We start from the raw sequence: 26519 nt of genomic DNA, 5'->3' as shown, positions 1-26519 counted from the left end.
AGACACACTTTTTAAAAAAGTATAATTAAAACAATGGGATTCCAAACTATAGTAACTGTAGCTAGGCAACAAACAATCAGATGCTTAACACCTGTGCACATTGCTCATAAGCACAGGGGACTGGAAGGAATAGAGCAGTTGCCTAGGAGAAAATTCTAGCATTCATGAACCCAAGAACAGCAGAACAAGATGGTGGTTTTCAAAAAGATATTACTGAACTGTTCAGAGTCCAAAAGGAGGTCAGTGTCAGATATTATTCCTTGCAGAAGCAAGGAAACCCAGGCCAGGGAGCACATGCCAACTCCTGAAACAAACATCAGTCTGAGAGAACTGTTGGGGTTTCCGCACTCGCACCTTCCCTGGGGCTACATAAGACTAATGTGTTCCAAGGGAAGGCAAACAAAAAGAAACCTTGGCCAAGAAGCTAGTGCCAACAGCTCCTCTATTTTACACTTTGGGGTATAAAATCTACCAAGTTGAGGAAATCAACTACAAACTCTTGTATGCATAAAGCCGAAGTGTGAGTGAAGCATGTGCAGGGCAAATGCAGTTCTTATCATAGTTTTGGATAAGGTCACCGTTCAATGTTCAGTTTTGTGTTTGTATTCATTTCCTCTTTACAAGGAAGCTGCCCTAGGAAAATACCATCTTCAAATATAGCCTTTAGTAATACTTATAACTATCACCAGTTTGCCTGCTCAGTTCTCCTATCCTATGAGTAACTCAAATATAAGCAATATGCCAGCTAACATACTAGAACTCTAAATCAATGTTTTTCTTCTAGGTTTAAGTTTATAATTTCTGGCTAATTCAACAACGTCCCAATTAGTCTCATAGGTACAGTTTGCCTTGCATGTGAAGATCTAACTACTGTTTATATTGGAATAATTCATACTAAGCAATTAATATATACTACTCATAACTGGCATTGGTTGGGAATTGTAAGAAATCAAAAAAAATCAGTGCAGCTTTTAAAGTTTCACTCCACCATCTTGATTCAAATAGTGTCCAGCTGTATCCAAACATAGACGGAAACCTGTTCCTTAACCTCAGGAACCATCTAGCAATATTTGGGCACAATGTATTATGAAATATTCAAATGTATAGCAAGCACCTTTCCAGAATACATAATAGACATCTCTCTCACACATAGAGCATATTTTTAAAGTAGCACATTTTTTTAAGAAAATGTATTAGCTTCAATACCTAAGGAGTCATTACATTTAAAATTAAGACTAATACAACAGAAAATAATATTTAGAGTTTATTGGACCCCTTTACAGTTGTATAAAAAAGGGTTAGCTAAGACAGTTCAGTGTTGGAGATGTGGCAAGGACAATGCCTCTCTGAAACACGTTTGTACAGTGTTCTTTACTTAACAAGTTTTGGGAGAAATTGCTGGAGTGTGTAACTATGACTGTGCAGAAAGTTAAATCTTTCAGCAGCGAATATTTTATTGAACTATATACCTGCAGTATGGAAATTATCAACGAGACAATGGAAACGGATTTTCCGTGCCCTAATGGGGGCCAAGAGATTGATATTGAGGAATTGGAAAAATAAAGATATGACAACTTTCCATCAATGGACAGATGATATGACATCACTCGCAATTTATGAACAGATTGCTTACAGGCACAGACTCTGTATGGATAAATACGATAAAATTCGGAATGAGTTTATACATAATATCGTAGGCTATTAACATTTACATAAGCACCAGGACAATAACACTATACCAATTTATACAAGAATGTATGGGAATATTGTATATTGCTTCTTTTTTTGTATATTTGTGTTTTTAAATGTATCATTGTTATTGTTTTTCCTCCCTCTCACTTTCCCCTTTTTTCTGTATCACGTTATTTATTTTAACTGAAATCATCATAATAAAATATAAATATTTTTAAAAGAACTGGAAACACCTCTTCCCCCACAGCCTGCTACCATCAATTGACAGCTAGACAAAAACTAACTGGATAGCTCTGAGCCTCAGCACAAGCTTACGCCTTTGCATGTAGGGAACAAAGAGAATCCCATTTAGAATTTTCCTGTGCTAGTGGAATTCAGTTTTCAGCTGTAAAACAGCTCCAGAACCCACTCTCTAGGGATGTCATATTGTTTTTAATGCTTGAAATTATTTTTATGTGCTTTTATTGTTGTTTTTATTATGAAAGCTCTCAAAGTTATTTAACAGGAAGAAATCCATAAATAAATAAAATAAAATAAATAAATAAATAAATAAATACTTGTTTAGGTGGTTGCGGTGTTTGTATTGCTGCTTCTAAATCTCTTAAATTGTCTTGACTACTTTCAAGTAAAAACAGATTATACATTTTCACCTGTCCTTCCAAACTGTGTTTTTAAAAATACTGATATGCCCTACAGGGTGGTTGTAAGGATTAGTGGATTAATGTGTCCAAAGGCATTATTTTTTTAGCTTGCATAACCAAAAGAGACATTTGGTGTTATGAATAACTCAGAGGTTTGCTGTGGTAATTGTGTATAAGGCCTAATGATAAGGAAGCCAAAAGGATATGGTTTTGAATCTGTGAAGTATTTAATTATTGCGCCATGTAGCATTTTTATATATTTCTGAATGGGGTGTAAACAAGGAAACATGAAGTGCAGTAAGGATGAAAGAGAATTCAAAGTAAAAGACTGGTTATTCTGCAAGAATGCTGGACAGAACAAGAGAATGACCAGGAAATGTCAGTACTGTTAAGGATGAACAATATGACCTAAATGCATCATACAGCAAGATACCTATGATGTTATTCATACACAGTCTTACCAACAGAGAAGTCTGTTTCTCATTACTTTGTATTTTAAGGCACATGTTGTCCTTGGTTTTGCGCCATTCTATTTTTCAAAAGCCTGAATGAGAACAGTTTGGAGGATATTTCTCAGGATTCAAAACCAGAACTCTGTAGGTTGTCATGGTTCAAGGAGCCTATATAATCAAGTCCCTACATCTTATTACCAGTGTTAGGAACTCAAATATATAAGCTAATCACCAAACAGAAACTTAAACCTAGGTTATGGTTGCCACAGTGGATGTCTAGGTGCCTTTTTTAAAGTGGTGTGATGATGATTATTTTCATTTCTATACCACTTAATATTTTAAAGGGAAAAAATCTCAAAGCTGTTTACAACACATTAAAACATCAAATAAAATAATCCAGAATAAAACAAATTCAAGCTTCAAAGAAAATATTTCAGATCCTTCTCTAAGTAAAAATTTCCCCATATTTATTTACCTACTTAATTTATATAGCTGCCCCATAGCAGAAGTACTCTAGGAAGCCAGTGTGGTGAAGTGGTCAGAGTACTGGACTAAAACCTGGGAAATCAGGATTTGAAACCCCACTGTCATGAAGCTCACTGAGTTACCTTGGGCCTCTAAACCTACCTCACAGGGTCTTTATAGAGATTAAATGGGGGGAGGTAAACCATGTACTCCTTGGAGAAAAAGGTGGGATATAAATGCATAAATAAGCTCTTCTGCTTACCTGGTTAAGAAAGCTGGAGATCTCAGTCACCAACCTGGCATCTAGAGATTAGGGCTGGGTGATATCTGGTTTTCAACATTGTGATATATGGCTATGTCACAATCTCTGAAACAAGGATGAGCTAAATAGAAGCATTGGCTAGCTTCAGAGTTTTTAACACACTGGGATTTTTGCATACTGCATGTATGATTAAAAATTATGGAACCAATATCACAATATGGATTTCATGTGGCCGCAACTAGACCCACGCCAGTAGCAAAATGCACCTGGCTAATTTCTAACACTGCTTATTACCTTCCTTCTGCCCCACTTAAGTCTTTTGTGAATCTCTGAAGATGGTATAATTCACCATAGACAAGTTGCAAATCTCAATGTGAGAAGAAATGGGGAAGATGAAAACAAACACTATTAGCATTTCTCTTTTAAAATATAAATGACCAGCCCTACCACAACCACAATGCCCGCCTTTCAAATTGCAGTTTAGTTGTCACAGCCAAGCTGTGTATATTACATGCTAAGAAATAGAGAAATAATTAAAGTTTATGCTGAATATTGCGTATGAAATAAAAAGAATTCTGAAATTCCAAAGAATTAAGAAGTTTTTAGACACACTGTGTTTACTATTCTGAACTGCGCATTGATATATTCTTAAAGACAAACTGAAATTGCCAGATATAAAGCAGCAAAGTATTAAATGCTAATGAGTTTTCATTCTGTTCACTGCTCCCCAATAAGTATTCAAAAGGATGACTGAATCTGTATTTTCCTCTTCCAGGAACGATGGAAAGTATTGGCCATCCTGCAAAAGAATGTGTTAGTAGAGTGAAGAATCCTTTACAACTTCAAAATAATATAAATATATCACTTCAAGAAGGAATGGGAGGTATTATTTTAGAGGTCAGCTTTTGCATTTTTTATGAAGCAGGCTAACAAATCCCATACCTTTTAAAAGAAACGTTATATGTGAAGGTCAAACTGCTACCATGCCAATCTCTACAACACTGGTTACACAACCGAGTCCTCTAAGTTCCTTCAAAAAGCAATAAAGTGTTACATAACACTGGAATGCAAAAGTTGGCATGCTGTTCACAACAAATGTCCTATGCGATGTTAGGGAAGCTAATCTGATCTCCATGGCTAATATCCTAGAAATAAAACTTTCGGAAAAATTTGGAGCATAGGTGGCTTTGTAACCACATCTTAGGCAGTTAGATGTGCATTTTGTTTATCACTATGCACAAAGGCATCTTGCCAGAAACATAAAAAAGACATCTATAGGCTTCAAACTACTTGACTTCATCTACGTAGTCATATTTTAACAGCACAACTTGTGATGCACAATTTCTACCACAAATGTTTACTGAATAAACACTAGTGGTAGCAGAAGCAGCAGCTATAACCATTGTTAAAACACCACAAGACCATTTGTGAATATGTGATCACATCCCACTAATGCCAGCTAAAGCACACCATAAATACACAATGAATCATTGCCACTCTTAACACCACCTCTGGTACTAACTCCCGCAAAGGGTAGTCTACAGCCAGTCCCAGTGTCAGCAGCTATAAGACAGCGCTCCTTGTCTACCTATCAAGAAACTGAAAATACATGACCCGCAGCAACAATCTCAGAGTTTTGTGTATAATCACAATTTCTATACAGCTCCTACCCAGGACACACCCTATCATGAAGTAATGTGAAGCAACCCACTTAAAGTAGCACCAGCAGGGAGAAGGGAGAAAATACAAGATTTAGGTTGCTTGGCGTGGTCATCTACACTTCCAGTATAGTGCCTTCTGTGAGTTGGCATCACATCCACACCACGATGGGCGTTTGGCCACAAGACCTGCCAAACCAATGCCAATAACAGCCAATGCATGTAGGTTACGTTTACGATTATTAAATTTATATATCACATCTCGTGAAAAAGTGAACCCTATGGGATCTCTGCAACATGCAATTTGCAAAAACTTAGTTTGCTTATTCCAACTTTATTCCAATAATTTGCTACATTTACTATATTTTCAGAAGTCTCATTAAAATCCTTTCTGCAACAGGATTAAATCTGTAAAGTGGATTTAGTCAAAAGAAACACACTACTGTCAAGCAGCTTTCGGTGCCCGAGTTACAATTCTGACTTATTTCAAGTTCAACTGGAAAGTTTTGTATTTTCACAACAGACATTTTCAAATTCAGATAGTACTTATGGTTTATTTAACTTAAAATTATTCCAAAAGGGTATACTGCCAGTTTGCTCACCATGAGAAAATCAAGAGCTTCAGCTGGGAACATTGAGCTCAGTATATATTAAGTACCTAACTATAATCCAGCCTTATATTTCAGCACATTTAAGACTTGCCTAGTAGCCATAAGCTGACAAGGAACTGCACAGCTGAGTGAATAGGCTGGCAAATCTATCACTTCTCTACACACAGAATAGAAATCATGCAGGTTGCCATGCATAAAAGTGTAAGGGGCAGAGCTCTTCATCCCACTTCAACCAGCCCCCCACCCTGGCTAGAAATTATCCTCCCCACCTGCCACATGTAAGTAACTTTCATGGGCTTATTTACAAGACTGCTACAATTGGCTACAAAGCAGCTTCAACAAAATATAACAGCTTTTCCTCCCTATATGCCCCCATTACAATCCAAACTTTTACAGGCTTAACCTTAACCCACTAGCTCTAACCAATGCAGAATATCACTGTCAGTCACCACCACAAGACTACTTCTTTTTATATTTTAACTTTTTTTTCTAGCACTATCGCTTGGGCTCATTGAGTAACAAACATTTAAAGATACACACAAAAATGCAGACTAAAAGAACTGCATTAATTTTAGTGCTCGCACAACACAATTGGGAGAACACACTATCACAAGTGAAGCACTTTCACTGTATGCTACTACATCATTCAGAGCAATGCCCATGCCAAAATATTACTGATAAAAAAATTCTTCCAATAACCTTCACCCTTTGTCTACTCACTGCTATTTTTATTTGGGTCAAATTCAATGCAACTAGGAAGCGAGCCAAAGTTGTTGATATTCCACAAAATTTCAGCATCCAACATATTAAAGCCACATAAGCCATCTATTTGTGTTTCTTGCAGGTAAAAATAAAAATGCTCGCCATGCACAGAATTCATACTAACATAGAACTCCATAGTTAATCACAGAGCACACAAAAAGAAATTACCATGTTTTTATTCAGAATAATAAAATACAGCAGTAACTTTAGGAAACAAAAACCTAACTCACACCCTAATATATATGTAAAATCATTTGAAAGGAACAGTTTTAAGCCTTCCAATATATGATACTAAATGTCAGGAGTAGTGCAAGCAACTACAGTAGTACCTCGGTTTAAGAACAGTCCGGTTTAAGAACGATTTGGTTTACAAACTCTGCAAAACCGGAAATAGTGTCTTGGTTTGAGAACTTTACCTCGGTCTAAGAACGGAATCCGAACGGTGGAAGGGCACCGGCAGCAGGGGGCCTCATTAGGGAAATCGCATCTCGGTTTAAGAACAGTTTTGGTTTAAGAACGGACTTCCAGAACGTATTGAGTTTGTAAACCGAGGTACCTCTGTACTTTTAAATGTTTCAGATTTCACTAGCAAAAATCCTTTTTTTCTGCTTCCATAAAATTGCCTCTAAGAACCATTCAAGTAGATTTAGGAACATGCTTGTTCTCCCATTAAAGGCCGTTTTCAGTGGAGTTACCTGGCACTTAACTTTTTATGGTACTTTTAATTTCACATTATGTTCAACAGTGCATGTAACGCAAAATGAATTAACATAGCCAACAGGAATTTCTAAGCTTCCAACCTTTTCTCCAAGTAAGTTTGACTTAACACAGGTTTATTTGAATGGGGAAGTTGAAAGACACCTTCCAGGAACTGGGCACTAATTAAAACTATCCTTCATACCAGTGGGTTGTGTTGCTTCCTTCCCAGTATTCAGAAATGGTAGAAACAGCTCAAACTTAACTGCAGGTTGTATCCTTTGGTCTGGGAATGATGTCTGGATAATGCCAGATATGGAAATGCTTGTAGTAACAAGTGGTAAGCAAAGTGTTAGGAATATACAGAGACACACCTACTGTTTCACCTGTCTGAGCACTGAAAATAGGTTCCAAAGGCCAAGTCTTGATGTGCCCAAATTGAAGTTCAAGCCTTGTCCCTCCCCTGGTTCAGTTTTTAGAAGAAACTAAAACTACTTTAATGACTATTAAAAATGTGACATTTCCTTCCTGTTCTGCTTTTCCATGTTGTTAAAAAGACTTTTACAACTACATAAATGCTTCATGAGATTGGGGAAAGATTCCTAGATCTGTTAACACTAAGCCTTCTAAATGGTTTGGGAGCTACATAATCAGAACCCCATGATCATGATTAAGGGGGTGGGGGTGGAATCAAAGTAGTTTTCTCCCCCCTCCCCCAGCAAGAATTCTTCCAAGGATTCTTACATCATTCCAGCACTAAGCCTCCCTCATAGTTTGCCAATAAAACTGTATCAGAACCGTTGTGACTAACAGATGTCTCGAATTTTTATCAAAGTAACAGCCACAGCCTTTGAGCAGTGAAACTGCACACCAATCCTTAGACCTTGATTGTGTTTAGTAAAATCATATGCCATTTAAATTTCCACAAGAAACAAAATTAACAGTCACAGCTGATGAAATTATGTCTATTTAGAGTGGCAAAGCAGAAATGTGTTTTTTGCTTTGTTTTAGAGAACAAGGTAGAAAGCAGAACTCTCAACAAGACAGGGGGAAAAGATTTTACACACAAAATGCCACAGAGCAGTTAAATTAAGTCCATTAATTTACAAAAACAAAACCCATAATCTCTTAACAAGCTAACACAGAACAAGAAGCTAACAAGCTAACATAGGGAATAGTTTTTTAACAAGCTAATATAGAGCACTGAACACATTCATGTTCAATGGCTTTACAGCTGTATAATCTAGTACAGTGGAACCTTGGTTCTCAAACGCCTTGGTACTTGAACATTTCAGCTCCCGAATTCTGAAAACCCAGAAGTAAATGTTCCAGTTTTCGAATGTTTTTGGGAAGCCGAACATCCGATGCAGCTGTCGGCTATTGTTTCCAGGGCACCTGCGCCAGTCAGAAGCTAGGCATTGGTTTTCAAACATTTTGGAAGTTGAACGGACTTCCGGAATGGATAATGCTTGAAAACCAAGGTACCATTGTCCTTGCATGTGACTGAGCAATCATAAATCAACCACCACCTTATATCACCTCAAACAAAAGGCTTTTCAGTGGTCAGTGTATATTCTGCTTCATTAAATTATTTTGTATTTTTGAATCCCACTCTTCCTCCATGCTGAAGCATAGGTTGACTAAGAAAAAAGTCAATAAAACTACGAGATTAGTTAAAATCACAAGTTTTCAATAAAATATAAATAGGCAGTGATGATTATCTAAAGGATCATGCCATCAAGTGTTGAGTAATCAAGTGATGAGATTAAAAATGACAGGCATGCATGTGTCAACTGGCTTTAAGAATGTTCTGTAATAAGTCTATACAGAGCAGCCTCAGATTTTGTTAGCTGGCCTTTGCTTGGTTCACAAGCAAACACCTACAAACTCATTACGACAAGACTAAATTAGCCTGTCTAATTGCTTTAGCTTTTTAAAATCAAAACTACTATTCCATTTCCTTTCATGTTTAATATCTTGTTCAGTTAAGACAAACATCAAAAACCTATTATGTATATAGGTAAAGAGATGAGAAAAACAGTTTATGGAGAAGAATCCTATGTAATAAATGCATGCTTAGGAATCTAGGATCAATAAACCATCTTTTTCACCTAAAACCTCTTCATTGGCATCTTTATTAGATGACAATTGTTTAGTTTGTTTATTGATACAAAATACCTTTTACTTATGGTCAGCAATCTAAGCAATACACATTACTATATATCATTTCATATATGTACCAATTGTAATAATTTTGAGAGATACACTTCAACATAACTTTGTTAATATATTTATTAACGTTTATCTGAGTGTTTATAGTTGTTTAATTTTAATTTTATGTAATTGTTGCATGTCATATGTTCTTATGTAAAAAAGATGTATCTTAATGCAACCACATTAAACAGCTTAAAGATGAAAATGAATAAAAGAGAATTTTAAAGAAAACTTTTTTTAAAAGTTTCCATTTCTGAGGGCAACTGAGAAATTTTAAGATGAAAGTATGGAAAGGAAGCAGACTGGAAATATACCAAGACTGGAAAAACATACAGGCCACTGAGCAAGCCATGGCCAAATTGAAGCTAGATCCAGCCATATATCAAAATCTATATATCATGACCTTTATGAATCTACTGAATAGAAGCCCAGAGATAAGATTGTTTTTCTGCAGTCCAGTGATATGCAAATTTTATTAAATAAATGAGTAGAAAGTATTTCATAATAGCAACTTTAAAATGAATTAATTATCTAAATTGCATAGAAGTTTTGATGATTACGCGGTACATAGATCCTGTTAAACTAATTAAAAATATGGTTGTTCCCTGCTTTGTAGAAACCTGAAAACGAACATTTACATGGCAAATACTTAATCTATTTCTACAGGTGCAATGAAGGTTGAACAAAGGGCTGGCCTCTCTAGTGACTCATTTAAATGCTGTAATTTGAGTTGTTCAAAAGTTTGTCAGAGGTTTTCCTGAAGTACCATCTAGAAATATTGCTATAGTTTTTTCTGTTTATATTCAATCATTTGAGAAACCCTGAAGCTTCTGGGTTAGAATTTAATATGTCAAAACTGTAATTATAACACAGACAACTGATAATGGAAGTTTCATTTTCATATTTCTGAAAGAACAATCACCTACAGGATAGAGAGTTGCATACATTTTACTTTCATTTCAGACATTCACCTACAGCAATTTTAGCCACTTCCCCCAGGGCAATTTTGTAACTGCAATAAGGGGAGGTGAGCAAGCTGAGCAAGTTTACTGCATGCTGTGCATTTTTTGTACTTATCTTCAAGTCTTGCATTGAGTACTGTACAGTGGTACCTCGGGTTACAGATGCTTCAGGTTACAGACTCTGCTAACACTTTGCTTCAGGATGAGAACAGAAATCGCGCGGCAGCAGGCGGCCTCATTAGCTAAAGTGGTACCTCAGGTTAAGAATGGACCTTCAGAACTAATTAAGTTCTTAATCCGAGGTACCACTGTATAAAGCAAATATACTTATTCAGAGAAGCTCATGCACATACTTGTTTACAGCTCTGCAGTCAAACAGACAGCACTTCACTTTGCTTGGCTTCTACAGTTACTTCAACATAACATCAAGATAATTGCCAAGCCAGTTAAATGAGGTACATATGATTTCTTCTCATCTTAAGATTTAGAAGTGTTTTTAAAACTTGAAAGACAATGTCTGTTTTACTCAGGTAGGATAGGTAACATGGGAACATGCAGAAACCAATGTATCTATTAGGCCAGAGGTGAGCAGAATCCTTAAGGTTCAAGTAAAATAGATCCCACCAGACTTTAAGTCTGCCCACCCCGGTGTTAGATCCTGTTAAAACTCTGAACTACAGTTTCTGCTACAACCAAATGGGGAAACAGTGGTTCCATCTCTATTTATTAAGCATAATATGAAACCAGACTTTAAAAAAACCAGGTTAGTAAGCTAATCAGACCCTGCTTTCATATCCTCATTAGTAAGCGAGGACTGAATAAATTCTGTGAAAGAAAGAAAAATACCAACACTTCAAGATCTAGTGCTTCACAAAGAAGAATGGCTGTAAACTGAGGCAACATGCAAATGAAAAGCACCAAAGTTAGAAACTATGCTTAATGCATCCTCAGCAATTTCCACCGTGCAAACCACTGCAGCATGCTGTTGGTTAGTGTGTTAACTGTAAGCAAACAAATGTGAGCAAGATGAAGGTTTTACCCCGCAAAGATAGTTCTAAATACCACAACGCGCTGCTCACCTAAAACCACAAAGGGCAATGTCAAGAACTAAATATGGCACAGGAAGTTTTGTGATACATACAAAATCTGATTGCATTTCTTCTTCCAAAATTAACTTTTTTCCCATCAGGGTATAAAGAATGAGCAGCTGGTAAGCACCCAATATATTTAATACCTTTACATTTTCACACCAGCTTGCATGCCTCTTTACCAGTGTGCATTTCAGCCCAAGTCAAACAGATTATTTCAATATAATTTTAAACCAGCCTTAAAAAAAAGCCACATGCATCTATAGGCCTACAGAAAAGGCAGTATGTGTTAGTACAATGCTTCTTTGCAAACTCACAAGCAGAGGTATCCCAAACTGAATTTAAGTAAAGTCTAAGGTAGTCAGCCTTTGACAGACATGTCCATATTAAAATGTAAGTAAGAACAATCAACAGAGGATACTCAATATTTACAAAATGTAAAGATTTACTACAAAATTGTTCAGATGACCTAAAAATATGATCAGACCTGACAACAAACCAAAAAAGCTGCTATTAACAGATGAACGTTACATAAGTGTAAATGTTCAAATCGTTAAGATAATCAGACTGGACTGCAGATTTTAATAGAAATATTTATGGTTTATCATTTATGAGCTATCTGTCCTAACAAGGATCAAGAATCAAAGTTTTATTATGGTCAAAAGAGCAGGGCCAAAAGCAGCTTGCTGACAAAGCAGGGCTAGATGATCAGAAGTGAAACGTAGGTAGAAAGCAACACAGGTCAATTGGTCAGGCAAGAGCACAAGCTCATACTACAAGGTTACCATTAACTGGCAACACTGTTAAATGCATTTAATTTAAAATGGCCAGGAATCAAGGCTGTCCTGTTAAACCTGCCACATTAACAGTGCCTGAAAGTTTAATGATGTCTCACAGAATATAGTTTTCATCCAAATGAACATGCCCCAGCTTGATTTTAAGGCAATGTAAAATCCTGGAGACTTTACTGTAAAGGTAAGTAAGACAGTTGAAATAGACAATAGGCATAAGTGGCAGGTAACTAGCTGATCCACAAAAAATTATTTAAAGCAAAACTAAACCTAAACCTGAATCCAATTCCAAATTCCAAATAAAATAAAATATTGTTAAAAGGATTGTTTTCTGAAATGAATCAAACCCAAACCTTAACATTCTGGACCTAAAATACAAAACTGATTATTTACACACAAATACCAGGGACTGGTTCAAAATAAGTGATTCAATAATTCAAAGTCTGAGAGTAGTAAGAAAAGGCTTACAGGATGGATGTGTGATATATATTGTTTATCTTAATCCCATGTAAACCCATAGCCAAACTCTAGTTAGCTAAATAAGTGAGCTTTCATAACCTATGTTTTGAAATTGGCTTGCTTTGAAGCTGGCCAGAGTTTGTTTAAACTACAATTCAAGTTCATCTGCAGTCACAAATCATGATTTGTGGAAAGTGAAACTAAAGCTTTCAGAAGTCTTTCTCCTAACCAGACATGAGTACAGTGGTACCTCTGGTTGCAAACGGGATCCGTTCCAGAGGCCCATTCGCAACATGAAAAGAGCGTAATCTGAAGCGCCGTATCTGCGCAGGTGTGTGGCGCGATTTGGAGCTTCTGTGCGTGCGAAAGCAGCGAAACCCGGAAGTAACCCTTTCCGGGACTTCCGGGTCGCCGCGGGACGTAACCTGAAAGAACGTAACATGAGGTATGACTGTATCGGATGGGAGGTTGGCTTAATGCAGGCTTATTCCAACATGTGTATAGCACTCAACAATTGCTTAGCATTACGTGCAAGCTGGATCAAATAAAGGAAGAAAAAGTTCAGCTTTTCACATCCATTTGGAGTTTTATAAACACGCCAATCTCTAAGCTGTTCTCTATGCTAAAAAGCCAACCCAAAAGCTCTTCCTCACAAGGTCCTCCAAGCTCTTAACCATTTTAATGACTTACCTATATTTTTTAAAGCTCTAATATATCCTTGGGAAAGGGACAGCTAGAACAATAAGCAAAATGTGATATAGAATGGCACTGTACTTATATTCTGCATTGAAGAAACAGAGATAAAAAATAAATGTCATCTTATATTTCAGAGCAAGCCAATTTCATGAGAGATTATCTTAAGTATAGCTCACTGTGGTTTGATCTTAATTTGATACAAATTGGCAGGTGCGAGTTGTTCCCTAAATTTCAATTCTGTGTTTAAAACACAGTTTATTCCATCAGCAAAGCAGATCCCAAGAGTTCCCAAGTCCTAAAAAAAACACAGAAATCCGCCATTTAAAAAGGATAAGAAACAAAGCTATGTGTTGCAGATCAGATAGAAAGCATTTTTTAAAATGAAAATATGAACAACACAACAACCAAGAAGAACACTGCAAGGAACAAGCAGTGGTGGGGCTCCCCTTCAGAAGGCATCAATGACTATGAACCCTATATCTAATCATTGAGAAAATTAGAGCTACTCTGTTGACGGATGTATTTTACCACAGTCAGAGTAATGGCGCTAATACAGTTTATTGATATTCTAGCCTTCCCACAACTTTTAGATTTGAATACATGGTAAACAAACCAAATATTACAGGCACTTTGCTCCTCCACCACTATAGCCACATTGGCAGGAGCCAAGCAATGGTTCGGCTTCAAGTTATGTAAAACCCAGGCTCATAGTTAATCTGCTCCCAACAAATCATAGGCACTATGCCAAGAACAAACCGTGGTTATAAGCTTTTGGTTTGCTTGAAAAGAGACAAACATGAGCCCTGCAACACTAAGCCCAAACATGGCATATCTCCGGGAAGGAAAGCAGGAGCAGGGAAAAGAGTGGAGCTCCTATAATGTTCACACCATGAACCATGTTCAAATTTAAACTGCAATTAAGCTTAAGTAACATGTTAAAGCGACATGTGAACCAGACCTTCACAATATTAAATTTGCAAAATTAAAATAAAAGCTTGTAAAATTTCTGAACTGCAAGGAGCCAAAGTTTAGTTTTACTACTTCTGCACATCACTGCAGCATCCACTATTGCTACAATTACTGTACGTACATTCTAAATGTGAGCTGAATGACAACTATAGCCATCACTGAAAACCAGCTGCCTTGCATCACTTTCTCTATATAAACTGTTTACATAGAGATTTACCCACATTGCTACTCTGATTGAGACAGCTTTGCCTTAAATTTGCCAACTATGATTCTAGATACTATTAAAATATCAGTTATATTCACTTATCCGGGAGGAAGGGCTTAACCAGCATTACAACTCAATGAATCCTCAATTTACACTGGAGACCAACTCATTTCAACCACATGCAAAGCAATATAAACACAAATGTATTCCATGAAATATAGCAACCAACTTTCAAGTTTGGAAATATCTCCCCCCAATAGATGACAAGACTGTGTAACATAAATTTGCTTTACTTCAGTATGACTCAGAACTACTCTTAATTTCGGGCAGACTATGAAAACAAAACAACAGGCATTATATTCAGGGGTACAAAAGTGAGCACAGATATAATTACTGCAAATTCACTTTATGTTGCACATGCATGACTACAGGCTTCATTTGTATACAGTAAATAGATTGCGTTAACCATTTTAGACCTGCATCTGACACCTGCTAAGGTTGATAGTTACATCTCCAAAATGGCTGTGATCTTAACTTTTTTAATGACTACTCAAACACAAGACCTTGTGTAGAGCACATTCCCTAACACTTTTTGTCACCGTATAGCTGTTCAACCATGCACTAAAGATGTGTTAAGAGTGGATAATTTTTTGGGGGGGTGTTTTTTTAAAAGTCAAAATTGCTTATACTCAGTTTCATTTCAACCACAATTAAGGGTTGATTCTAAAAAAATTAGATGAAATCTGAGCTGATACACAAATATGTTGAAACTGTATGCATCTCTTCTGAATCCATGATCTTCTAACAGACACACAGGAGGAAAAAAACAGGATGAGGGAGAATATTTGACTGCTGAGGTCAAGCCTTATAAATGTGGAACAATATATCATTTATTGTACTTATTACTGGAGCAAGTCCTCTGGTATTTATAGAATATCAGCTGAACAACATGGCCATTTTATATCTAATCCAGAAATACAGCTTTTACCCAGAAATTATCAGCCTTGCTTTTATAACATTCTTGGACTGTTTTACTGTATTGGATGGTGGCCTTTATTTTCAAATGAATGATCTTCCTGAAGTGTCCTCACAAGGATACGAAAGCTACATTTACACACACAGTAATGCTAAACCATAGTTTAGAATTACAAGCAGCCCCCGGTTTACACCCCCAGGTAACATTCTGAGCCACCGTGCACATCAGTGAAATCATGTATAGTGGTACCTTGGGTTAAGAACTTAATTGGTTCTGGAGGTCCGTTCTTAACCTGAAACTGTTCTTAACCTGAGGTACCGCTTTAGCTAATGGGGCCTCCTGCTGCCGCCGTCACATGATTTCTGTTCTCATCCTGAAGCAAAGTTCTTAACCCAAGGTACTATTTCTGGGTTAGCAGAGTCTGTAACATGAAGCATCTGTATCCCGAGGTACCACTGTATAATTGAAACCCATTGAAAAAACCTGCAAGTACCCCATTCTGCGCCACGCCTGCACGTTTAGTGGCATTTCAGTGACATTTTTGGGCCTCTTCTAGATTCAGCATGATGCACGGTTGCACACATATTGAACACACGTAACCCGGGGGGGGGGGGAGGCTGCCTGTACATGGAAAAGTCTCACCAGGCCTGAAGAAAGGAATAGGGTCACACACTGCTCCAGTTACCTTCACCCCTATAGCCAGGAGAGCTGCAAAGACTACTTTCAGTTTCCATGAATCTTGGCTGTGTTACTAACAAACAAGGTATCCTGGTTTAAAGTAAAAGCTGGTTTCATACTCAAGGTGAAAGTCAGGTTAACAAAGTAATTGGCAACTCTCTTCCAGTCAGCTGCATGGGAAGAGGGGAGGATGAAAGCCAGGGGCTTTGTTCAGCTCAATGAGATCCATCCACATAGCATTAAACCATGGTTTAACATTATGTGACAATATAGTTAGTAGTGCATATTCTCTAAAAAGATTGTTATGGCAACCAGTTAGTACTGGACACTTGTTTAGGTAATGCACAATTTACAACAGAGTAAATAATTTAAATCAATTAAAATCAGCTGTGTCTTGGAAATTCAAATCATTACTTAAACTTCTGCAGTCTATTTTCAGATTCTGTGTAAACAAAGTAGTCATGTTTCAGCAAAAGTCGGTTTACATAACAGCAATACTTTAAAATAAGATCATGCTTGCTGCTGACCGCTAGCCTGGTCACCTGTGGCGAGTTAAGATTTTAACTACCCAGCCTCCTTTCTAGATAAGAGACAAAGACAACCCATTGTGCATTTTGAATGCTAAGGACAAGCAAGAGTGTGTTGGCTATAGTCTTCAAAAAACATTCTGAACACTGGATACAAGGCAATCTCCTTTCTAACCTTCTATCAATGAATTATATGACTAGAACAAGAAAGCCTTATCTGCAGCCTCCATAATTCAAGAGACTCCATCATGCAAGCTGCGGGCAAGGTGAAGAACAGGCAACATTAGCATTCCATAAATGGCAGTTGCCGCCACCCCCTTCGGCAATCTGCAGAAGTGAAAGGATGCTGTGGGAGGAAGAGAGAGCAGTACAGTAGAAAGAAGTGGTCAAAAAGTACCAACAGAACATAGTGTAGAGAAGGCAAATGAGGAGGGTTGGGGCAGACAACTACCACAAGAGTTGATTTCCAAGCCTGAAGGAGACTGATCAGAATGTCAATAAAAACACTTGGGGGTAGATGAACATTCTTTCTATAGTCTGGATTTTTTTCCACATTAAGATAGGTGGTACATTCTTCCTTAAATAAAAATTTCCATAGAAGGAAGCTAACTTGGCTATTTCTTCCCCAGGCTGATTGGTAATTCCATTGCTCCTAACAAAGCATGTTTTACAAACAATTTTAACACTTCTTAATATTAAAAATAAACATTGCAACTTGAATGTTCATGTTTTTCCACATAGAGATCTCCCAACTTAGAGATCTTTGAGATTTTGAGTTTCAGGTAAATCTTTTTTTAACTCCATGGTCTAGTTAGGCATACTGCAACCTTTCCAAAGCAACAACACTGTACAAAGAAAATTGAAACAAATGACATATGCAATTTACTACGGACACATAGTAATTTAGAACAGCATTGTATTCTTGTGTGATAATATACTAATGCATATTCTCACACAATGTAGAACATACATCTATTTTTGAACTATTTATCTCTTAAATTCACATCTGTCTTACATCATAAACAAAGGGAGCTTGGGGATAAGTAGCATAGTGGCTGAGATTGACCTACAGATCAAGAAGTTCCTGAGTCAGATCTTGCTTCTGCCATGAATTCCGAAGGTGACCTTAAACCACTCTCTCAACCTCAACCTAGGTATAAAACCAAACTGCCCTGAAAGGGTTGCTGTGTAGAGATTACAAAAGTCCAATATATGTGTTGGAAGCACTTAAATGCTAAGCAGCAGCATTTAACATACTGCACAATTAGGTACAGCAGCATGATAAGTTAAATAAGAACTGGTCCCTGAAGGCACGGTCCATTCCGATCACTACAAAAAAGCAGAAATGGGGAAATGACATAACATTCTTTTGTCAGGTCTGGATGACACAGCAAGTTGCCATGCACCAAAAACAGAAGGAAAATCTTCCAAAGTCCTTTACCGTACTGGAAGAGGTGTGAGGCTAGACTCACTCCTGTCATGATAAACCATAGTCCATCAGAATGTCCAAATACAGCCACTGGCTTAGCTATTCTGTCATCACAGAGGCAGCACAGTTTTGGAGTAAGTCGTTGAGTACTGAGGGTGCCTGGTAAGATAAATCTTTGAAGAGTTCTAGAATAACAGTGCTAAACAAAGTGAGGTATTGCTTATGTGCCACTAGCTTTCAGATGTCACCTTCCAAGTGAGTTGCCATTTCCAGAACATTTCACTAGAAAGGTACTGATTAAGGTTTGTTCTAATGTGCAGCTAGACATATTTTGTGCAATGTAAAAAATATGTGTGAAATAAGTTTTTGTGAATTGGGCATATGGGATTTAATTAGGTAATTTCTTATAAAGAAATAGATGAGAAAATATGAAACGAAATAGAAAATGAAGCTTATATTAATAGTATTCTGGAACAAACTACTTGACTAGTCAAATGCATTTACTGACTCATAATGAAATTTACTTAAATATATATATGAAATTGTTATATACCAGTACAAAACAAACAGAGCAGAAGATTCCACAGTTCCACACATGCTGCCTGCTCTCACATTATGTTGAGCATGTTAAAATTTATTTTGTTTCAAGATGGTCAGATTATCTGGTACTGGGTGTTTTGAGCAATTTCATTTGCAAACCTCTGGGGGGGGGAATCCCTTAAACATATCTGCAAATATTGCGTTGGGAGCTGGTGCACGAGGTACCACCGTAGGTGGTGATGGTAGTGAACTGTTGGATGCTACAAGTGCTGCATGGGAGTTGGTTTTTCACCAGCAGTCCTGGATTAATGTTTTTTTTTCATTCTGGTACAAAGTGCTACTAGTCTTGGGCAAAAGTTTAGGTTTAACTTCAGTTTTAAAATGTATATTAAACATTAGTAACTGATGTGACTGAATGGGATATATGGGTTAAAAGAAGACAGTATAACCTATTTTTCCTCTTGGTCCCCAGCTGAATATCCCTACAAACACAAACTTTGTGCTTGTCCTTGCCAGCAAGAAACTCTTTCCAAAGACATAGTGGTATGATTTATTGTTCAGCAGTCTGTGGTCCAAGAACTGTCTCCAGCAGCTACAGTTCCCCTCAGTCCTTCAATAGAACTTAGACCTGGTAGCAGAGTTTGTTCTCTTTCAACAGGCAACTTAGTAAATCACAGTATAAGTCCCCAACTCTTCTTTCAGCTCTTTGTGCAGGCGCCTTGTCCTCCCTTCTCCAACACTTCTGCTTTCTTTTCTCAATTTTAACAGTAGCTGAAGCATAGGACAGGTCTCTGTTGTATCCTACTACAATTCCCAGGATTCCTATTAATTTTGAGCTTCACCTATCCTATAGAACTAATCCTTGAAGAAGATTTACATCATATGGCCAGACTTCTGGAAATTTCAATTTAATCAAAGGCAGCATCTCAAGAGAGATTCCCAGACTGAGACAAGGCCTCCCTCCACTAATGCCAACAGATTGGAAGCCCTCACAGAGTGAACTATATAGGCCAAGAAGCACAAGGTTCCAGACAATCAGAAGGACAGGCAAATATATTGTTATTAATAAATTTGTGTCTTGGACCTTATTCCAGACAATGTTGTAAATAATACATGGGTTACAGGCAGCAACTTTGCAGTTTTTGAGCAGCCATTTTGTGAAGATCCTCCATTAACCTTTGATATACCATGACTGTAAATGCAAACAGAATCTTAAACATATTTTACAGGGACAATAGCCATTTTGTAAAAGAGGGCAAATCCTATTCACCAAAACTATAATTGACTGTGTTGGTTCAGTGTCTTCATTATGCTTTATGGGGGAAGGGAATCAATACTCAAGCTACTGGTTTCAGAAGGGAGACCTCCTTAATCCCCCAATATTTTTAAGGCATCTCTATTATTCTTGCTCCCTCACTGTGCTTTCACGTCCCCAAATTTCCTGTCTTTCTTCCATTCTCTGTTGGTTGTTTCTTTCTTCTTTCCCATCCTTCTCTGTTAATTCTTATTTCCTCTTCTCTCTTTCATGTTCTTTCTTTCAGTTACAAAAAGTTCAGGGGCAGGCAGTGTACTGGCTACTTGTGGAGGAAGAAAAAATGCTTAGAATAAACCTGCCACTGATCAGACAGATGACACTTCCTCTTATGGTGCAAGATTATACTACACAAAGGGTTGGCTCCTTGGTGAGTAACAGAAATCTCAACAGCAATCCAATGCCAGAACATTTCTTAGCACAATGAGCTAATTACTTCACAGGTGTGCTTTCAGCACATATGAATTAAGAATCTGCTCCGCATTCCCACCCAGAACTGACTCAATGAAAAGGAAGGAGGGACTTAACTGGAGGTCACAGGCCACACCCAACACTTTAATTGCATGAATGAATAATCAATTGCATACCTAACTTCCTCTGCCCTAGAGAAATATAGTGAAGGCAAAAAGGATTTCTGCCTATTAACCATACTATCTCAGCTAGGAAGGCTATTATAAACTCAAGAACACATTCTGAAAAATCAACTGTCAAATCAGTGAAAATTTAAACCACTATATACACAAACATTTTTTAAATCTAGTTTCTGTATCAGAAACCAATAGGATAATTGGCAGGTCGGTTTTACCCTCCTAATGATAATTTTATATTTTATTTGCATGATTATATTTGCATTAACTTTCAGAAGTGAACAAGAGTCCATGAAGCAGTTTCTGGCATCCATCAAAGCTAAGGGAACAAGCTGCTGACTCAAAACAGAGGAAGATGATTCAGACTGGAAACAAAGCATTTTGAAGTATAGCAACACACTTAACCTACTTCCCCCCTCCCACACACATACCTACCCCAGCAAATAAGGATTTCACTGCCTTTCCATTGCAGACTACTCAAATCCTACATTCTCCAAAATATTTATACCTTGCCATAAACACAGACAATACTGAAACTGGGAATTTAGTAAAAGTTTCATAAATAATCATGATTACTATTAAGCCTCAAAGCTCTCCACTTGCCTGTACAGTCAAGAACACTTATCTAAACACGAAGAACTCTATTCACATCATACTCTATATTAGAATCACTGGCTTCTATAAATGCTGAAGGGACATTGTGGTAATGGTACTCAAGTTCAATATATAACGTAGTACCACAACCTTCTCAAAATATGTTATCTTGGAAACCCCAGTCTATTAGTTAACAACAGTACAGTGGTACCTTGGGTTACATACGCTTCAGGTTACACACTCCACTAACCCAGCAATAGTGCTTCAGGTTAAGAACTTTGCTTCAGGATAAGAACTTTGCTTCAGGATAAGAACAGAAATTGGGCTCCGGCGGCGCGGCAGCAGGAGGCCCCATTAGCTAAAGTGGTGCTTCAGGTTATGAACAGTTTCAGGTTAAGAACAGACCTCCAGAACGAATTAAGTACTTAACCCGAGGTACCACTGTACATTAAATACAGAGATGAGGTTGTTATTGGCATCTGTCTGCTAAAGAGACAATGGAGTGTACTTTGGGGGTGGGGAATCAAACCACTAAGTTAGCAGCACTGAAGTGACCTCACAGAATCATAGAGTTGGAAGAGACCACAAGGGCCATTGAGTCCAACCCCCTGCCAAGCAGGAAAACCTCCCCTGGGCGTAAGCCTGGGCAGTGTGTATGGAGGTCCTGGGCTGCCCAGGAAAGCAGAGGAATACATCAGCACCAATTTGGCTGCAGGACTTGTAGGAAGGAGGCATACAAGACACCATCCAACCATCTTAGGGACTCCACTCCAACATAATACAGAAATAAACAGCATCTTTCCAGAATTTTACATTGCTGCTTAATTATTAAGATATTTTTTCAGATATAAGTTGATGTATTTATTCTTACGTTTTGGTAAGCTGCCTCTGTAAGGAGTTAACAGTAAAAGGCAGGGTATAAGGTATATAAAATAAAATAATGTATCAGACCATGCTTCACAACTGTATTTTGAAATTCATTTTATTAAATTAATAAATAATATTTTAAAATTCCCATTAACTAAAACAATACAACATCTTTAACAATCTAACAGTGAAGACCTAACCACGTTTATTCAGAAGTCCTACTGAATTAAATTGGGCTTACTTACTCCCAGATAAGTGGGATACGAATGTAACGATCTACCAACATTGCAATAAATGTATTTAAAGAGAGCAGAAAGCACAGTTACTTGGAGAGCTGAAAGTACTTCATGGATATCCATGTTATGACTACTTCTATAGAGCACTCCATGAAGTTTTTTGCTTTCAACAGCTATCTCACCAAAAAGCCTGTTGCATCTCACTGCATCAGGCAACACAGTGCCTATGTAGAACTGCAAACACCTTGTATAAAAACCCCCCAAAACATTGCCTACAAAGAGGTGTTTCTCTACACCCCTTTTCAGTTAATTTATGAGCATGGCAGTATGCATGAACAAACCTGGACCCCATGATCATCTTCTAAGGCCCTTCTTCATGCGCCTCCTCCATGAAAGGTCCGGAGGTTGGCAACACAAGAACAGGCCTTTTCTGTGGTGGCTCCCTGTTTTATATAATGCTCTCCCTTCATTACATATCTTTAGGTGCCAGGTGAAAATGTTTCTCTATAAGCAGGCTTTAGCTGATTAACATTCTATGGCCGTTTAACTGGGTTGTGGGAGGGGGATTATTGGTTTGTTTTTGTTTTATTATGTATTTTGTGTTCTCATTTTGTACTTTTATGTTGTGAACCACTCTGATCTTCAGATGAAGGGTAGTATACAAATATGACGATGGTGATGATACTGTTCTAATTTCATATTGATACTTATCAGATAAATTTGCTATTACATTATTAAGGACTCAAGATGAGAAAAAATCCATGGAAGAAAGAGCATAATGCATTCAAACAAAAGGTACTTGAGGATGGCAAACAAAAATCAACCACTTCAAAGTTCATTTCACCCAGAATACAAACTTCTGACAGCACTTTAAAATTCTCATTTACACTTGGTTCACCATTAGTTTTTCAAAGTCTTCAAGGGCAAGTGCATCCTGGCATAAATTCAAGGACGGGATGCACATCCAACCCCCACAAGTTGTTCTGCACCCCAAACCGGCCCACACAAAACTACACTGTGATCAACAGGCATAACTGCTATTCCAGTACAGTTGTCAAGCTGCACACTTGAATCCTGCTTCAAAGGAAAGTTTTCCTCAATCTATAAAAAGCTCCAATTTTGATTAAGGCCAAAGCAGAGCACAATAAGTACCAGGCAACTTACTAGTGCAGACAAACCCTAATATCAGACTGACTTTAAACCAATTTGTTCCCAAAGCACACAATCTTACTACAGAGCTTCTACTTCTAAGCTGATAGTCTCAATTTAAGCAAGCACTTAAATAAAATGTAAAAAAGAAATCATTACAAGTAGAGTTCAAGTTTTAAATTTAAGTACAGTATAGGAAGGGAAACCTCAGGGGAGTCTGTATTTGGCCATCCTCACTGGTATAGGGGAGTCAAATTAATTAGTTCATGGGTTAATTTATCTTCCTCACTGCTGCATTTGGTCTATTCTGCCTGCAACAAACTTCCAAGTTCTTTGAATTCTCATGTGAGCATGAGTTTGTTTCAAATGCTGACCCTGAAACAAACCAATATAAACTGAAGAATCTTTACCCAGTTTGCCAGACTTAACAAGATGTTCTCTGAAAGGCAACTTGTATTGTTTACATCAGTGGTTCCCAAATGGTGGTCTACATACCCCAGGAGGTCTGTGTAACACACCCAGGAGGGTGGTCCATGGCACCATTCACATAAAAAAAACCCTACCACAGAGATATTAAAATTTTCAAAAGTAAGGAGCTCATGGCTTTGGGTTTTGAAAGTCCACAGTACTTTGCTAATTGGAGATCACTGGTTTACATTTCTGAAGTTTAGTGCATCTAATATTTATTTAAAATATTTTAATATCACTGTTCATACAAACTTTTTCAACATATACTGGAGCTAGCAACTTCACTGGTGAGCAGTGCAAATTATATGACTGCCCCCTATGCCTCTGGAAAATATCAGCATTGATTTTTCAACCCAGATTTTTTTCCCAAGCAGAATGAGCACCTTTCATGTATTTACTGTTCAACTCGCAATGCAACAACTTCTTTCTTAGACTCAATTCATATGAACTATTATTGGTGTCTTTACTGTGAAATGATTGTGGAGTACAAAAAATGACAAACCAAAATTGCCAGCATACCCACTTACCACTCATGTCCGTTAACTGGGTGTGGAATACTGCTACTGACCTATCAAGAAGGAATTACTACTTGCCTAACTACAAAGATGGTGCGAGTAGCTCACTCAAAGAACACCTGCAATCCTTTCAATTCATGCACCCGTATGCACAAACATGGGGTAGCCAGAAAGCTGACAATGTACAGACAGCTACATACAATATGACCCTCATCTGGTTCACAAAGGGGGCAATGCTATGGTCCTAGCTCCTTCAAAGCCCTGGCCTCACTGATGTCAGCATCAGTATTGTCAAAAAGCAGCATGCTAGAAAATGATTTGGACCTGAATGATCCAGATTCCTTCCAGTCCCATGACATGCCCGCAAACTGGAGGGAAATTCAGTCCACTTCTGAGTGCATTTAAATCTCTATCTCCTCTTCATTTCATTGTTTCCAATGCTGCAGCTACAATGGCGCAACTGACTTCTGTGTGCACAATGGAGTTTCCTCTTCTTCTTCTGTCACCTCCAGACCTCACCCCACCCCCCACATCCTCTAAATCAGCTGTGGAGGATTGGGGCATCCTCCAGAGCAGAGTTTGGGAGTATGGACAGTAGAGAGGAAATAGAAATCCCATTGCACCTATGGAACTACATGCACAAAGAACTGGATAAACCCATTGGAACTCAAGAGCATCCCTCCACCCTCACTTCCACAGTGCCAGCTTGAGTCTGTCAGTTTGTAGTAGAATAATGTGGTAGAACCACCATCATTCTTCCCCTCTCCTCCTATCCACATAAATGCACCCCTTAGGATTGAAGCCTTAATCACTTACCATTCCATAAAACATATCTGAAGCAATACCAATTTACATTTCTACCTCACTTTAAACATGACCTAACATGTGTCAGGCAGACAGACTTTAAGAGTCACTTCACAACAGACAGGGCAAACCACTAGTGTGACAGGCAGTGTTGCTCCTACAAGCATGCAATGTACACTGGTGAACTATAATAGTCACAGTTTTCTAGTGCATGACCACAGTTTGTTTGATATTACACATTTGCCCTACACACATTACCACAGCTAAACATACTGTAACTGGGATTTTTTATTAAATGTGGAGAGGGAACAAGAAGAAAATCTCTGGATAGTTATTCCAGGGAAAATATCGTATCAGAAAGATTTTTTTACTTCGGGTTACACACACAAACATATAATAAACAATGTATGCTGCAGTATCATGACCAAGCTGAAATTTTAGTAGAAATATGAAGGCTTTGCACAAATTTAACAGGGTTGGTGCTAAACTTAGTGCCTTTGCAGCTCCACAGAATTCTCATTTTCCAAATATTTTATCACCACATTGTACAATGGACTCAGCCCTAGTCAATATAAAACCATTCCCTACTGACTTCTTTTTAATTTAAAAAGGGTTTGCTATCATTTGACAGGTTGCAGATGTGAACCAAAACTCAGCAGCCTGAGTAGTGAAGCTACCAAAGTATATACCAAAATCTTGAGACTATCATCTAATGTTAGCAGATATAGGCCTGATTCACATATTGGCATGATTTGCACAACCCAGTACACTAAACTATGGTTTACCACGCCCACACACTCCCAGAGAGTAATTCACAGCCACTGTGCTCCTCTCCCCAGTCCTCCTTATTGTCACAACATATAGAGTTAAGTCAAAGTTTCATTTAGTGTGTTATCCAAACTCTGGCCCATGGTTGAGCTGTAGCCAAGAATAAACCTTGGCTACAGCCTGTGGCTAGTAAGAAGAGAACTTAACCACGAGCCCAGTATCATGAGCCTGGTTCCAGGCCATTAAGAGTAACCAATGCTTCCCAGATCACCTTTACAGCACACACAAAAATGAGACTACTGGTATTTAATATATAGCCACGATCAATTGTAATCTTCCATGGATCACGCACAGGAATACAGCCATTCTTTTGGGACTATCAATTTGGCAGTAGGGGAGTGAGTGTCTGTCTACCCTAACCCTGAAGGCAAGCTGACACCTTTCTA

The 26519-nt window shown here is 37.8% G+C and overlaps 1 protein-coding gene and 1 long non-coding RNA gene across 2 annotated transcripts in view; one reads left to right on the top strand and one right to left on the bottom strand.

Annotated features, from left to right (window-relative positions):
• The window catches only part of WNK1 (WNK lysine deficient protein kinase 1), a 104526-nt gene that overhangs the window by 76239 nt on the left and 1768 nt on the right, over positions 1-26519 (bottom strand).
• On the top strand, positions 91-26517 carry LOC309378869. The gene is made up of 4 exons (XR_014172228.1): positions 91-239; positions 4288-4395; positions 20315-20455; positions 23109-26517. It is a non-coding gene; the product is annotated as an uncharacterized lncRNA (long non-coding RNA).

Source organism: Podarcis melisellensis (genome assembly GCF_964234715.1).
Source record: "Podarcis melisellensis genome assembly, chromosome: 10".
Classification (NCBI taxonomy): domain Eukaryota; kingdom Metazoa; phylum Chordata; class Lepidosauria; order Squamata; family Lacertidae; genus Podarcis; species Podarcis melisellensis.
This window is presented reverse-complemented; position numbering and strand designations above follow the sequence as displayed.